The sequence below is a fragment of the Nuphar pumila genome, chromosome 11, assembly GCF_984573655.1.
Source record: "Nuphar pumila chromosome 11, dmNupPumi1.hap1.1, whole genome shotgun sequence".
Lineage (NCBI taxonomy): Eukaryota > Viridiplantae > Streptophyta > Magnoliopsida > Nymphaeales > Nymphaeaceae > Nuphar > Nuphar pumila.
This window is the reverse complement of record NC_143259.1, coordinates 68,534,584-68,550,143: the sequence shown is the minus strand read 5'-3', so window position 1 is coordinate 68,550,143 and position 15,560 is coordinate 68,534,584. Positions and strand designations below refer to the sequence as shown.

General features: G+C 38.0%; 1 non-coding gene across 1 annotated transcript; it reads right to left on the bottom strand.

The window, feature by feature from the left end:
- Positions 1-9,879: 9,879 nt before the first annotated feature.
- LOC149822419 (small nucleolar RNA R71) lies at positions 9,880-9,982 on the bottom strand. Its single transcript, XR_016426242.1, has one exon. It is a non-coding gene; the product is annotated as a small nucleolar RNA R71 (small nucleolar RNA).
- Between the last annotated feature and the right edge of the window lie 5,578 nt (positions 9,983-15,560).

The window sequence follows — 15,560 nt, the reverse complement described above, 5'->3', positions numbered from 1 at the left end:
TTTTGGGTAAAACAAACCGAAATCTGAAGTATCTTTCAAATAACGAAGAATTTGTTTTACTGCAGTTAAGTGAGATTCCTTTGGATTAGCTTGAAATCTTGCACACATACAAACACTAAACATAATATCAGGTCGACTAGCAGTTAAGTATAATAGAGATCCGATCATACCTCTGTAGAGCTTAGTATCTACACTTTTACCATTTTCATCTTTATCAAGAGAAGTAGTTGTACTCATAGGATTCCTTCTTGATTTCGATGAGTCCATCCCAAATCTCTTGAGAAGTTCTTTTGTATACTTACCCTGATTGATGAAGATTCCTTCTTCAGTTTGCTTTATTTGAAGTCAAAGGAAGTAGTTTAATTCGCCCATCAAGCTCATTTCAAACTCTTCCTGCATAGCCTTAGCAAATTCTTTACAAAGAGAATCATTAGTAGAACCAAATATTATGTCATCAACGTAAATTTGCACAATAAGAATATCTGAATTAAAATGTTTAATAAATAAAGTGGAGTCTACCCGACCAATGGAAAAACCAGATTGTTCTAAAAAATTTCGTAGTCTTTCATACCACGCTCTTGGTGCTTGTTTGAGTCCATACAAAGCTCTTTTCAATTTGAAGACCTTTTCTGGATATTTCTCATTTTTAAAGCCTGGAGGTTGCTCTACATAAACTTCTTCATTGATGTGTCCATTTAAAAATGCACTCTTAACATCAATTTGATATAACTTGAAGTTCATGTAACTAGCAAAAGCAAGCATCATACGAATTGACTCTAATCGAGCCACTGGTGCATAGGTTTCATTAAAATCTATGCCTTCTTCTTGATTATAGCCTTGTGCCACAAGCCTTGCTTTGTTACGAATGACTTCACCATTTTCATCTAGCTTATTTCGGAAGACCCATCTTGTTCCAATCACTGGATGATCCTTTGGTCTATCAACTAGATCCCAAACATCATTCCTAGTAAATTGGTTAAGTTCTTCAGACATGGCTAAAAGCCAAAATTCATCATCACATGCCTCATTGATATTCTTTGGTTCTAATTTAGATATGAAAGCAACATTTGCAATATATTTTTCTAACTGCCTTCTAGTTTGGACACCACTCTTTATTTCACCAATAACTTGTTCATGTGGATGATTAGGAACTTCTTTCCAAACCGGTTGAAGAGAAATATTTTCTTGAGAAGTACTCTCTATCAAGGGTTCTTCTTTAAGTGTTGCTTCTTCTTCTTCGCTTAGAGGAATAACCTGCTCATAATTCTCATCAAATGCAACATGTAAAGATTCTTCAATACAAGATGTTCTTTTATTGAAAATACGATATGCTTTACTTCTAGAAGAATATCCAAGAAATATTGATTCATCTGATTTTGAATCAAACTTATCAAGATTATCTTTGGTATTTAACAAGAAACATTTACTACCAAAAATTTTGAAATATGAGATCTTGGGTATAGGATCATAATACAATTCAAAACATGTTTTATGTAAAATTGGTCGAATAAGAACACGATTTAAGACATAACAAGCTGTATTAATTGCTTCAGCCCAAAAATATTTTGGTAAATTTTTATCTTGAAGCATGGTTCTAGCACATTCTTGCAAAGTTCTATTCTTTCTTTCAACAACTCCATTTTGTGGATCCGCTCTAGGAAAAGCAAAGTTGTGAGATATACCATGTAAATCACAAAACTTTAGAAAAGATTCATTTTCAAATTCACCACCATGATCACTACGAATTTTAATAATAGCTATAGATTTTTCATTTGTAATTCTTCTACAAAGTTTAGAAAATTCTGAAAAAGCATCATTTTTGCTTTTTAGAAAAATCACCCATGTAAATCGAGAATAATCATCTACTATAACAAAAGCATACTTGCTACCATTCAAACTTTGAATTCTAGATGGTCCAAATAGATCTAAATGTAAAAGTTCAAGAGGACGTTTTGTTGAAACTATATCTTTTGTTTTAAAAGAACTCTTGATTTGTTTACCCCTTTGACAAGCATCACATAAGTGATCCTTTTTATATGGTATTCTAGGTAGGCCTCTTACAAGATCATTCTTGGATAATTTTGAAATACTTTTAAAATTAACATGTCCAAGTCTCTTGTGCCATAACCATTGAATTTCATTTCAAACAATAAGACATTTTTCATTAAAAGAGGGTAATTCATCTAGATATAGTTCATACACATTGTTTCTTCTTTTACCTTTAAAAATGATCTTTTTAGATTTAAAATCAGAAATTAAGCATAAATCATTTTCAAAAGAAACATGAAAACCTTTATCACATAATTGACTAATAGATATTAAATTATGCTTTAAACCATCCACTAAAAGAACATTTTCTATCAAGGGAAATTTTGGATTACCAATATTACCAATACCTATCACTTTTCCCTTGTTATTGTCACCAAAGGTGACGGTTCCTCCATCCTTATTTTGGAGGGTGGAAAATAACTCCGGCCTTCCAGTCATATGTTTGGAACAGCCGCTGTCCAATATCCATTTGCTCCTTATATTGTGTACCTATAACAGAATCAGAAAACAGAGCATTTGACCCCTTTCTATTTTCGGGTCCATGAGAGTTAGTCTTAGGAACCCATATCCATTTGGATTTTGGTTTCCTTTGATAATAAGTATTCTTTCTATAAAAGGATTTAGAATAAACATGTCTAGAACAATCATATCTAGATGCATTTCTATTAGAACTAGAAAGTTTAGTTCTATGAACAAAAGATTGAGAATAATGTCTTTGATTTTTTACCACAAGGTTTGGTCTATTTTGAGTATCAAAGAAGCTATATCCCAATCCGGTTTTATTTACTGAGCATCTTTGAGAACCAAGAAGTTTTTCTAGATTCTCTTGACCATTTGTAAATTTGGTCACTATAGAAAGAAGATCATTTGACTTTTCTTTAAGACTAAATATTTCTTTTTGTAAGAGATTGGTTCTAACTCTAATTTCTTTTATCTCAATTGCCTGGCAAGAATTTTCCTTCTTGAGATCTTCTATTTCTTGAAGTAACACTTTATTTTGAGAGTCAAGAGTTAAATTTTCAGTTTTTAACTCTTTATTTTTAGAACTAAGACTCTTAAATTTAGCATACAAATCATTAAATGCTTCAAATAACTCATCATAGTCAAATTGACTTACCGATTCTTCTTGTGCTACAAAACACATGTTGGCAACTTCTTCATTTGATTCTTCATCGGAAGAGGAGTCACTATCATCCCAACAGGCTTGAAATGCCTTTTTCTTCTTGAATTGATCCTTGGGCTTGAATTTGAGAAGAGGACAATCTTTCTTGATATATCCTGCATTTTTGCAGTTAAAGCACTTTACTTCATTGGGAATGGAAGAATCTGCTTTCTTTGCCTTTCTTTGAAATTTTCCCTTTTTGATGAATCTTCTGAATTGCCTTGTGATGAGGGCAATATCTTCATCTTCATCTTCTTCAGAATCTTCTGAGTCAGAAGTAGCCTTAAGAGCAAGAGACTTCTTTTTAGGCTCTTCTTCTTGTCTGTCTTGAAGTTGGACCTCATATGCCATTAGGTTACCAACTAAGTCTTCAAGAGTAAGAGTATTGAGATCATTTGCTTCTTCAATAGCAGTGGTTTTTCTCTCCCATTCAGGAGTTAAACACCTTAGAATTCGTGGAGATACAAGTCAAAAATTGCGCAAATTTACAATAAAAAAGAATTGAGGGAGATCTATGATGAATTAACCTCCAAAAATTTTAGGGCAAGTTTATAATACGTATATTTGGGTTGTCCCCAAATTTGGGGTCCGAACAATGGAAAAACCCCGTTAATGCATGTGATTTATGAGAGATCGCTTGGTGACTTAGCGAGGGCCCGAACGAGACCCATTTCGTTCGTAGAGAAGATCTTTCTCTTGATTGATCTTTGAAATGCTATTTACATTAAAAATATATAATAAAAATAAATATACATGATAGAGAATATTTAAAATTCATTTAATAATAATATCGGTAAAAAGATTAAATTCTCTTTGTTGGTCAAGGGTCGACCAAGGCTATGGTCATCCACTTAGGTTGGCCATGGGACGACCTTGGCCATGAGACCAGCTGGTCACGTTGACCAGCTGGAAGGATGGCAGTCTCGTAAGAGACTAAAAACGAATTTCAAGGGAGGGCCACAATTGGCCCTACCCAAATCAAAAAAAAAGAAAGAAGGGAATGTAAATGGCGTGAAGGAGGAGGGGTCGACCTCTTCCTCCTTGGGAGATGTGTGGCCTTGAAAGGAGTCTCTTTGTAAGACCCATGATGATGCATGAAATGCACATCATGTAAACAAGTCTTTCATGCATTTTGTATCAACTTTAAGGTTTTAAACCCATGTTTAGATGTGTTTTGATAGTAAGGGGCTATGGTTCGAATTTCAGAAAAATCGGAGTTAAAATGAGAGAGTTATGGCTATTTCAGTGTTTGGGCACGGATTTCAAGATGGATCGGATCCATATCCGACCCAATTAGGTTAATTGGACCTTGGATCAACTCTTTAAAAGTCCAAAACCCAACCCACACGCCTATCCAGATTCATTTCAAAAAGTTTTTCTGAAAACCCCCCAGAAAGAGGCGCCTAGAAAATATATTTTTTATAACATTGTTTTTGCAAATTCCAAAAAGTATAAATATACTTTTTAGAGAAGCCCTAGGCGTCTTTGGCTGTGTTTGGACGCCCCCTACAGTGACTCTACAGCAGCAGCTCCTTCCTCTCCATCTTCCCCACGTGTTGGCCATTGAAGACCGATCTATGTTTGATTATCAAGCATATTTTCAAGCTTTCTTTGGTTTCTTTTCATTTCTTTCTTATTCCTTGCTGTCTTTTCACCATTTTTCTGTATTTTTGCAGGGGTAGCAGAGGTGGAGACCATTAACCTTGGTGGAAGGTGGAGACCATTAACCTTGGGCGGGAGTGCGCAACACACCACCAAGGTGAGCCGGCCCTACCTCCATCCGGCTTTCTACACCCTCCGATCGCGAATCGTCTCACATTCCATCGTCGGTGGATCTCCAACGTGTAGCAGCTGCAAAAGGTACCAATTTTGGTGAAGTACAGCATTCTCGAACTGTATAGGACGTCCATCTCCAGTCACGGTCCGCTCTTCTTCATCCCCTCGGTCGTCGGATCTTCCAAAGAGGTAGGTCTTCTTCTTCCTTCTCTTCTAGATAAAATCGATTTGTGTGTGGATTTTGTTGTGTTATTTTCTGTGTGTTTCTTAGTTTTTTTTTTTTTGTTTCAACCTTAGAGTAGTATTCGTGCATAGACCAGCACGTTAGATTAGGTTTATGTGTTTGGTTGATTCGTTGGAATCGAGTTTTTATTGATTTTTCATCTTTTTTATAAAAATCGTCTAGATCTTCATCTAGCCGATTTTTCAAGTTTGTCATAAGTGTCCTTGGTGTTGTTTTACAGAAATTCCAATAAAGAAAGTGTTCATTTTGATTCATCTTAGTCGGTTTTGTGTGTGGGTTGCATTTGATTTTAATTGAAAATAAAAATCCAAAAAATCGACTAGACTTATTCTAGTCGATTCTTGATTTTTACAAAAATATTTTTCTGTTTTGATATTTTTGTTTTGTCCAGCATGTGTCTTGTATTGTGTTGCTGAAAATCTCATTAGGAAATTTCATTTTAGTTTATTCTAAGTCGTGGGTTGTGTTTATGTTTCGTTTTGATTTTATTTTTGAAAAAGAAAAAAATCGGCTAGAGATATTCTAGCCGATCTTTGTATTATTGTTAAAAGGGTGTTTAGAGTGGTAAGGCGTGTTGTTTACGGTGTGTTTAGTCTGTTAACAGTAGCATAAATTGGTGTTAGTCATTCATTGTGTTAGGATTGATTTACTTAAATTGTTTTAATCATTTTTCGTTTTTGGTGTTTGAGTGTATTATTGAAAATTATAAAAATCCAAGTTTTCTTTATTTTTATGTTTTTAATTCCAGCATAGTGGTGTTCTTGTTAGCTTTTTGTGTAATTAGGAGTCATTTGTATTATTTTCTAAGTTAGTTTTATCAAAATAGTGTTATCCAGTTTCATTGCTTTTTATTAATTTACAAATTTTATTTTTTATTATTTTATTTTTTTCGTATGGTTCTCCTTCTTCCCCAAGGTGGGGCGGCAGCCATTAGAGCTCCCCTTGAGCTCTTGGTCGATTTTTTTTTAGTAAGTTTTAATTGAGTTAGGTAAGTGTAATTAGGTTGTCTAAATTCAATGTATTAGGGTTTATTGCTTTAGACGTTTTTAGGAGCCATTTAATTGAGTTTTGGAATTCGTTGTAGACCATTTAAGTTTCTTTTAGAAAATTGTGTTTTCCCTTTAGGTCCTTTCATTACCCTAGGTAGATATTAATGTAGTTAGAGTATAATAACTTTAATTAGAGTGGACGATTTTTGAGAAGGAGGGTACACAAGTAATTAAGGTTGAGAACGTTTTTGGAAAAATTGACTCCTCTAATTTCGTGAAAAGCAATTTAAGAAGGTTTGAATTTGGATATCCCTCCAAAATAGAGAGGAATTAATGTTTACAATTAATTCGGGAAACAAAATTTGAAATTTCCAATTTCCTTCTAAAAGAGGTGCACACGATTTTAAGAAAGGAATAAAAGCTAATTAAAGTTTTGTTGGAAGGATAAAACCGTGTGAGTCTCTAGGTTGGATTGTTTCAATTCCCAAATTGATTTGTAAAACCCAAGAAGGAAACGTATCAAATCCTTTGAGTTGGATAGTTTTACTTTCTCCACTTTCCAAGTTGATTTTTAAAGGTCATTAAATATTTCAACTCCTCTCTAGGTTGGACGGTTTTACCTCTTCAACTTTCTAAATTGGTTATTAATTGTAATTAAGAGGGTTATTGGTTTTCCCAAAATCGTGTCTAGTAAAACCACACCTAGGTCGAGTCTTAGACCAAAGCCTAACCTTAGTCGAGCCTAGGTCGAGTCAACTCTAGTCTAAGTCAAACCTAACCTAGGTTAAACCAAGTTGAGTCAACCTTACCCAAGTTAAACCAACCCTATCCAAGGCAAACCGAGTCTACTTAAGTCAACCGAACCTAGTTGACTAAGTTAACCCAAACCCGAACCCAACTAGTTAGGTCAAAACTAAACCTAGTCAAAGACCTAGACTTAGTTTGAGTCGACCCTTAGTCTAAACCAAGTTGAGTCAACCTTAGTCAAACCCAATCCAACCTTAGCTAAGGTCAAACCAAGTCCACCTAAGTCAACCGAACCTAGTTGACTAAGGTAACCCAAACCCAAACCTAGCCGAGCCCATACTAGTCCGAGTCGAGTCAAACCTTAGCTCGAGCCTACCTAATCCAATCCGAGTTCAACCATGACCCAAACCCTAGTCTAAACCTAGTGGGTCAACCGAGTTTACCTTATCCTATTCGAACCTAAACCGAGTTGAGTCAAACCTAACTCGAGCCTACCCAAGTTAACCCCCCTCAGCTAAGCCTAAACCGAGTCCATTGGAGTCAATCGACCCTAGTCCTAGTCGAACCCATGTCCTATTGTTCCATTTTAGTCCCCTAATTTTTTATTTACTTATAATGATTTTAGATTAGCTAATGTAGTTATCTCTTTAATTGTTTAGCTAAAATTTCTAATTGTCGATTTGATTGGTGTTTGTTAGTTTACCGGTTGTTGATTAGTTAGTTAGTATAGTTAGTTTATAGAGCATATATCATTTAGTCATATATTTAACTATACTATTTAGTGTATTGATTGTGATTGCATTAGTATTTCATTTAGTGCGTAGTCATAACATGCATGTCATATTTCGTGTAGAGTTCATTTAGCTTCATTATAGTTAGCATCTGCATATAATCAGTTATATAGGATTAATTAAGTTTGCCTTGCATGTAGATTACATTCTTAGAGAGTAAAATAGTTCAAATAGTGAATAGTGCACTCAAATCAAAACCAGATTTTTACCCTGTCGTACCAGCCTTATTTTCTGTACAAAAATTCTGTGTTTTCCAAAAAAATTTATTCTATTCACTTGTTAGACGTGTTGTTTGACTGCAGACCAAATTTCAGCTCATTCGGAGTTGATTTGGTCTGATTTTTAAGCATTTTGTGAAAACCGCTTTTTCTGGTATTTTAATTTCGGGACTTTCGATATCCTGATTTTTCCCAGTTTTGAAACGCTTATATCTGGAGTTCCAGATACTGTTTTTCAATTCTGTAAAAACTGTCAGATTGTTTAATCTGTCAGTTGTAGAACAGAACAAATTTCGAGAAAATCGGACCTCGTTTGCCCTGTCAAACAGTGGTTTTTCGATAACCTGTCAGAATGCTATTTTACACTAGTTAGGGGCAGTTTCGTAATTTTCTTATTTTCGGCAATTTAGACTTGTTTTCAATAATTTCTGCATTTTAGGAGTTGCATCATCATCATACAGCATTAGTAGAGTTAAATTGGTTAATTTTAGAATTAATTTAGTATTTTATTTAATTTTTGCTTGATAAATAGCATTTGTTTTGTAATTTTCGTAAAATTAGAAATAGTTTTAGTTATTGTTTTAATTGTTAGAATAGAAAACTAACTTTGTATTTTTCTGCATTTTTAGGTTGAAAAGCATATTTAGTGTCCAGGGTTATTGACCAAGTGAGAAGATTCTCTACGTGGCGAAAAGACGGAAATACCCTTGGCGTGGAGCAGAAGACTGATTGCTTGATTATTTTTTTTTTTAGTGACTATTTGTAGTTGTATTAACTTTATAATTGTAGATTGATATTTGTCATTAATAAATTAAATTTTCTAGAGATATTGTATTTAATTCCTGTTCCCTGAGGATTCGACCCGTACTTACCACTTTGTGGAAAGTCGGTTTTTATATTTTTGGTTGACGATTTTCCAAAGTTTATTGAAAATAATTGTTTAAAAAAAAGCTCACTTCAAAATATCAACCAAATTTTGGCGCCGTTGCCGGGGAACGGCGAATTAATTACTTTATTTCTTAGAGTTTGATTTATTAATTTGTTTAGTTAGCTAATTAGTTGTTTTATTTTTAGTTAGTAGGATTAGTAAGTGAATATAGGATTAACATAGTTAGTAAATATAGGATTCACGTTCTGTCTTTCTAGGATTCATTTGAAATTCATTCTGCAAGGAGCGATTAGACAGGTGGGTTTTAGAAAAACTTAGTTTGTGATTTCCTGTATTTATCTTTTCAGTACTTTAGAGTAGTTTAATTTGTTATTTCATTTACTTAGATAGATCATTCTGACATAATTAGTTTAGCATATTTGTTTAGTAGTTGTTTATTTTGTGTTATTTACATTATAGTACCTGTGTAGTTTAGATTTAGAGTTAGGTTGTTTGCTTACGTCTGGTATTAGTACCAGTGTATGCAGGGTCGACGAGGTCTAGGAACCCCATTACACCCATTTGTTGACAACCCAGAGAGAACTTTACATTCTCATCGAAGTTCGGCAACAATGGCTGACATGGATCCTCCACCTCCACCCCCAGTTCTTTCACGCCCTCTGCGGGAATACTTCATTCCCACAGACTATGTTCAGGCATCCTGCATTCGGAGACCCGATGTAGGAGCGCCGCATTATGAGATTAAGGCCAGCATTATTCAGATGCTTCCATCCTTTTATGGTCTTAGTCATGAGGATCCCTACCGACACTTAGATGAATTCCTCGAAATCTGTTCTACTGTTAAGATACAGAATTTTGATGATGATGCTTTAAGGTTGACTCTATTCCCCTTTTCATTGAAGGACAAAGCCAAGTATTGGCTAAAGTCCTTAGATTCTGTAGAAATAGAGTCATGGGATCAATTGCAATAGGAGTTTCTTCGGAAATATTTTCCCATTGGTCGTACGAACCAATATCGTAGAGCCATCACTAGCTTTTCAGAGCTAGATGGTGAGCGCTTTCATGAGACCTGGGAGAGAATGAAGGATCTCCTCAGGAAATGTCCCCATCATCAGGTGCCGAAATGGCAACTGGTGCAGAGCTTCTACGATGGATTGTCTGACAAGAATCGTCAGATGATCGACTCTTCATGTGGAGGGACATTCATGCTGAAGAGCGAGGATGAAGCATGGAGGTTATTTGATACATTGGCCGAGAATTCTCTCCACCATGCTTCGAGCTCTCATTCTGATAGAGCCACACCTAGCATTCAGAAGAAAGCTGGTGTTCTTGAAGTTGGTCCATCTACTGCACTACAGTGCAAGGTAGACATGATTGCTCATAAGCTAGACCAGCTTCTCTCAGGACCATCCACTACACAGCAGGTGTGTACTCTTTGTGCCAGTCCGGCACACGAGATCACTGAGTGCCCTTCGGCAGCTCAGTACCCTGAATTTGTTCAAGAACAAGTTCAGGCAGCTCAGGGTTACGTCAGACCGCCGAATAACCCATTTTCATCAACATACAATCCGGGTTGGCGTAACCATCCCAATTTTTCATGGAAGAATCCACAGTCTTCCATGCAGATGCCTACATCCTCTCAGCCAGTTCGGCAGCCATCTTTTACTCAGTCATTTCAAAGACCGAACTATGCTCAGTCTTCTTCTTCTTCTGTTACTTCCCCAATTCAGCAGGAGTCTGCCCCGCAGACATCTTTTGAGGAGAGACTTCTCCAGGCATTCCAAGAGGTGAAAACCTCTAATCAGAACGCCTTCGAGAAGTGTAGCCAGATTTTGAGCTCGCATACGCAGTCCATTGCGAAATTAGAGTCGCAAATGGGACAGTTAGCTGAGGCTATTAGTAGGAGACCCGAAGGTACATTGCCGAGTCAAGCTGTCATGAACCCGAAGGGCAAGGACCAGATGACTAGAGGCCTATTTCATACTGAGACACAGCAGCAGGCCAAATCGGTTATGGCCCTGAGGAGTGGACGTGAGTATCACGTCGAGAGCAGAGAGCGAGAGAGTAGAGAGAGGATAGAGGAGCCAGAGACCATTGTTTCACCTACGTCGGCTCAATCATCATCCCCATCCCCATCATCACCTTCACCATCTTCATCATCTTCATCCTCAGAGAAGAAGAAGAAGGATAGGAGTGAGCCTTCTCACAAAGAGGAGGAGCCAGCAGAGTATATTCCCCCACCACCCTATCCCAAAGCATTAGAGTCTCCTGGTTATAGAGGGAAGCAAGGTGCGAAGATCCAGGACATGCTTGACATCTTCAAGCATGTGCAGATCAACCTACCTTTGCTCGATGCGATTCAGCAAGTGCCGGCATATGCCAAATTCCTGAAGGAACTATGTACGCAGAAGCGTAAATCTAGAGAAAGAGTTCCTAACAGGGTCCATTTGACTGAGCAGGTGAGTTCAGTACTTCAGCATCAGACACCACCAAAGCTCAAGGACCCTGGAGCCCCTATCATTGTGTGTACCATATGGAATATTCGGATAGAACGCGCATTGCTCGATCTTGGAGCAAGCGTGAACATTCTGCCCGGATATTTCTTTGATTCTTTTGGGCTAGGAGAGATGAGATCGACTCCGATTACACTGCAGCTGGCAGATCGTTCCGTCAAGGTACCGAGAGGTGTCTTGGAGGACGTGCTAGTTAAGGTGGATGACTTTTATTTTCCAGTCGATTTCATTATTCTTGATATGGAAGGAGTAGACAGCCAGCACCAGACTCCGATTATTTTAGGCAGACCATTCTTGGCGACTGTCAATGCGTGCATCAACTGTAGGACCGGAACCATGGATCTCTCATTCGGCAATCGAAAGGTCAAGCTGAATATTTTCAATGCCGCAATGGGACCAGCAAGAGACATGGACTGCTTTCATGTAGACATTGCACATGAGTTAGTGGAGGAGCAGCCCGAGTTGTACCTTACTGAGGATTCTTTAGATTTGTACCATATAGAGAAGAATAGCGGTGTAGATAGTGTAGATGTGGCTAGAGTGTCGTCAGAGAGACCACCTTGGGGAGCTGTCAGGGAGCCTCTTCCACCACTTGCGGAGACCCCCGCCAAGTCTTCGATCGAGTCACCTCCGAAACTTGAGCTGAAACCCTTACCAGATTCACTCAAGTATGCATACCTCGGAGATGATGAGACTCTGTCTGTGATCATCTCGTCTTTGCTCACTGAGGAGCAGGAACAGAAATTACTGACTCTTCTTCGAGAGCACAAGGCAGCGATTGGCTGGGGAGTTACTGATCTGAAGGGCATTGATCCTTCATTTTGCATGCATAGAATCTATTGTAATGAGGAAGTCAAGCCATTTAGGGATATGCAGAGAAGGCTAAATCCCAACATGAAGGAAGTGGTGAAGAAAGAGGTGGTGAAGTGGTTGGATGCCGGAATCATTTACCCTATTTCTGATAGTCAGTGGGTCAGTCCGATTCAGGTTGTGCCGAAGAAGTCAGGACTCACTGTGGTTGAGAACGAGAAGGGTAAGAGAATTCCGATGAGGACCACTACAGGATGGCGAGTCTACATCGATTATAGGAAACTGAATATGGCAACTAGGAAAGATCATTTCCCATTGCCATTCATTGATCAGATCTTAGAGAGACTCGCAGGGCAGAGCTACTACTACTTTCTAGATGGATATTCAGGATACAATCAGGTAGCTGTCCATCTTGACGACCAGGAGAAGACCACGTTTACATGTCCTTATGGCACCTTCGTGTTTAGACGTATGCCGTTCGGGCTCTGTAATGCCCTGGCTACTTTTCAGAGGTGCATGCTTGCTATCTTCTCGGACATGATTGATGATGTGATGGAAGTTTTTATGGACGACTTTTCAGTTTATGGCTCTTCTTTTGAAGATTGCCTCCAAAAACTTGCTCGAGTACTGAGTAGGTGTGCGGAGACCAATCTCGTCCTGAGTTGGGAAAAGAGTCATTTTATGGTCCAGGAGGGGATTGTGCTAGGACACATTGTGTCCAAGCGTGGTATTGAGGTTGACAGAGCGAAGGTGGAATCCATTTCCCGTTTGACTCCACCCACCTCTGTGAGGCAGATTCGATCATTTTTAGGGCATGCAGGTTTTTACAGGCGGTTCATAAAAGATTTCAGCAAAATCTCTCGACCGCTTTGCACATTATTGGAGAAAGACCAGCCCTTTGTTTTCGGTGAGGATTGTATGAAGGCCTTTGAGATTCTCAAAGAGGCCTTGATTACTGCACCTATTTTGAGACCTCCAGATTGGACTCTCCCATTTGAGATTATGTGTGATGCATCTGATTACGCTATGGGGGCTATTTTAGGACAACGCATTGATAGGAAACCCTATATGATCTATTATGCAAGTAGAACTCTGTCTGATGCCCAGATGAATTATACTACAACAGAGAAGGAACTACTTGCGGTAGTTTTTGCATTGGATAAATTTAGGTCCTATTTACTCGGTTCGAAGGTGGTTGTCTATTCTGACCATTCTGCATTGAAATATTTGTTGAATAAGAAAGACACCAAACCGAGATTGATTCGTTGGGTCCTACTACTACAGGAGTTTGATCTCGAGATCCGAGATAAGAAGGGAAGTGAGAATGTAGTAGCAGACCATCTTTCCAGACTGATCGTGGAGACCACGCAGGATCAAAAGCCGATCAGCGATTCTTTCCCCGACGAGCAGATCATGTCAGTTAGTACATCGCAGTTACCCTGGTTTGCAGATATTGTGAACTATCTAGTTTCGAGGCAGATACCTGATCATTGGAACAAGAATGAGCGTGAGAGATTCCTATCTCAGGTGAGGCACTATTATTGGGATGAACCAGAGTTGTTCAAATACTGTGCAGATCAGATCATTAGGAGATGTGTTCCGGAGGAGGAGTACCAGTCCATTTTGAATTTTTCCCATTCGTTAGCTTGTGGAGGGCAATTTAGTAGTAGGAAGACAGCTGCAAAAGTTTTGCAGTCAGGATTTTATTGGCCCACACTCCACAGGGATGCTCATGAGTTCTGTAGGCGATGCCTGCGATGTCAGCAGATTGGGAACATGTCCAAGAGGGACATGATGCCCTTGCTTCTGATTTTGATAGTCGAGATTTTTGATGTTTGGGGCATTGATTTCATGGGACCATTTCCGCCTTCATTCGGAAATTTATACATTCTGGTGGTGGTTGATTATGTGTCCAAGTGGGTCGAGGCTGTGGCAACCAAGACCAATGATCATAGAGTAGTGCTTAAGTTCATTAAGCACAACATTTTCAATCGTTTTGGGGTGCCACGTGCGATGATTAGCGATGGTGGCAAGCATTTTAGGAATATACAGATAGCTTCTCTGTTGAGAAGATATTCTGTCAATCATAGATTCACCACTCCATATCATCCGCAGACTAGTGGACAGGTTGAAGTGTCCAATAGGGAGATTAAGCGAATTTTAGAGAAGACAGTTCGTCCGGACCGCAAGGATTGGTCCCAGCGCTTAGATGATGCACTTTGGGCATATAGAACTGCATTTAAGACTCCCATTGGCATGTCCCCGTATCGCCTTGTATTCGGGAAAGCATGCCATCTTCCTGTTGAGCTAGAGCATAGAGCGTATTGGGCTATCAAGAAATTGAATTTTGACCTCACCCAGGCTGGCAAAGAGAGAGCACTGCAGCTCTCAGAATTAGAGGAACTCAGGAATGATGCATATGAGAATGCCAAATTATACAAAGCTCGCACAAAAGCATTTCATGATAAGCATATTGTCAGAAAAGTTTTTGAGCCAGATCAGAAAGTGTGGTTATATAATTCTCGTTTACATTTATTCCCAGGGAAGTTAAGATCGAGATGGACAGGTCCGTACATTGTGAAAGAAGTATTTCCCCATGGAGCAGTGACACTATTCGATCCTATGACCCAAGGTACATTCAAGGTAAATGGGCAAAGACTGAAGCCATTCATTTCAGATGCCTTGCAGGATGGTGAGTGTGAGATAGTGCATCTCACAAAGGCATGAGGGTTCGACCAGAGGGATGTATCATATGTACATTATTTCTTTTTCATTTCAGAGTTTTTATTTATTTAGTATTTCATTTCACATGTGCTAATTTGTGTTTTGATGTATGCAGGATGAACTTAACAATTAGTGTATCAATTACCAGGTACAGAGAAGAGCTTTCAAAGAATTCAAGGATCAGAGGAAAATCAACTTCAGAAGTACAGAGAAAATCAGGTTGTATCTATCCTTTCTCCCATATTTTTGTTAGTGTCTTTTAGTGTGCATTTGCATTACATTTTTATTCATTTTGTATGCCACTAGGGACAGTGTCATTCAAGCATGGGGGGGTGGTTTAGATGCATGCACACAAAAATTTAAAAAAAAATTGTATGACTGGTAATCAAAGTAGGCATTTGAGAACAAAGTGTAGCATATATGATTGTTTTTTACATAATCTAACAGTTTATAAATTTTTAAGCCCCATAAAAAATTTTTATTTTCTGAACTGAGTCAAATAGAGTAGTATTCATGAGAAAATTCAAAGAAAAGATAGTATTTGATTGTTCAAAAATTTTGAATCACTTTAGTATAAGTATGCACAGTATGTTTTCTGAAAGAAATAAGCAATGGAAAGATGTGTTTGAAAAATGAGTTTAAAAGAAT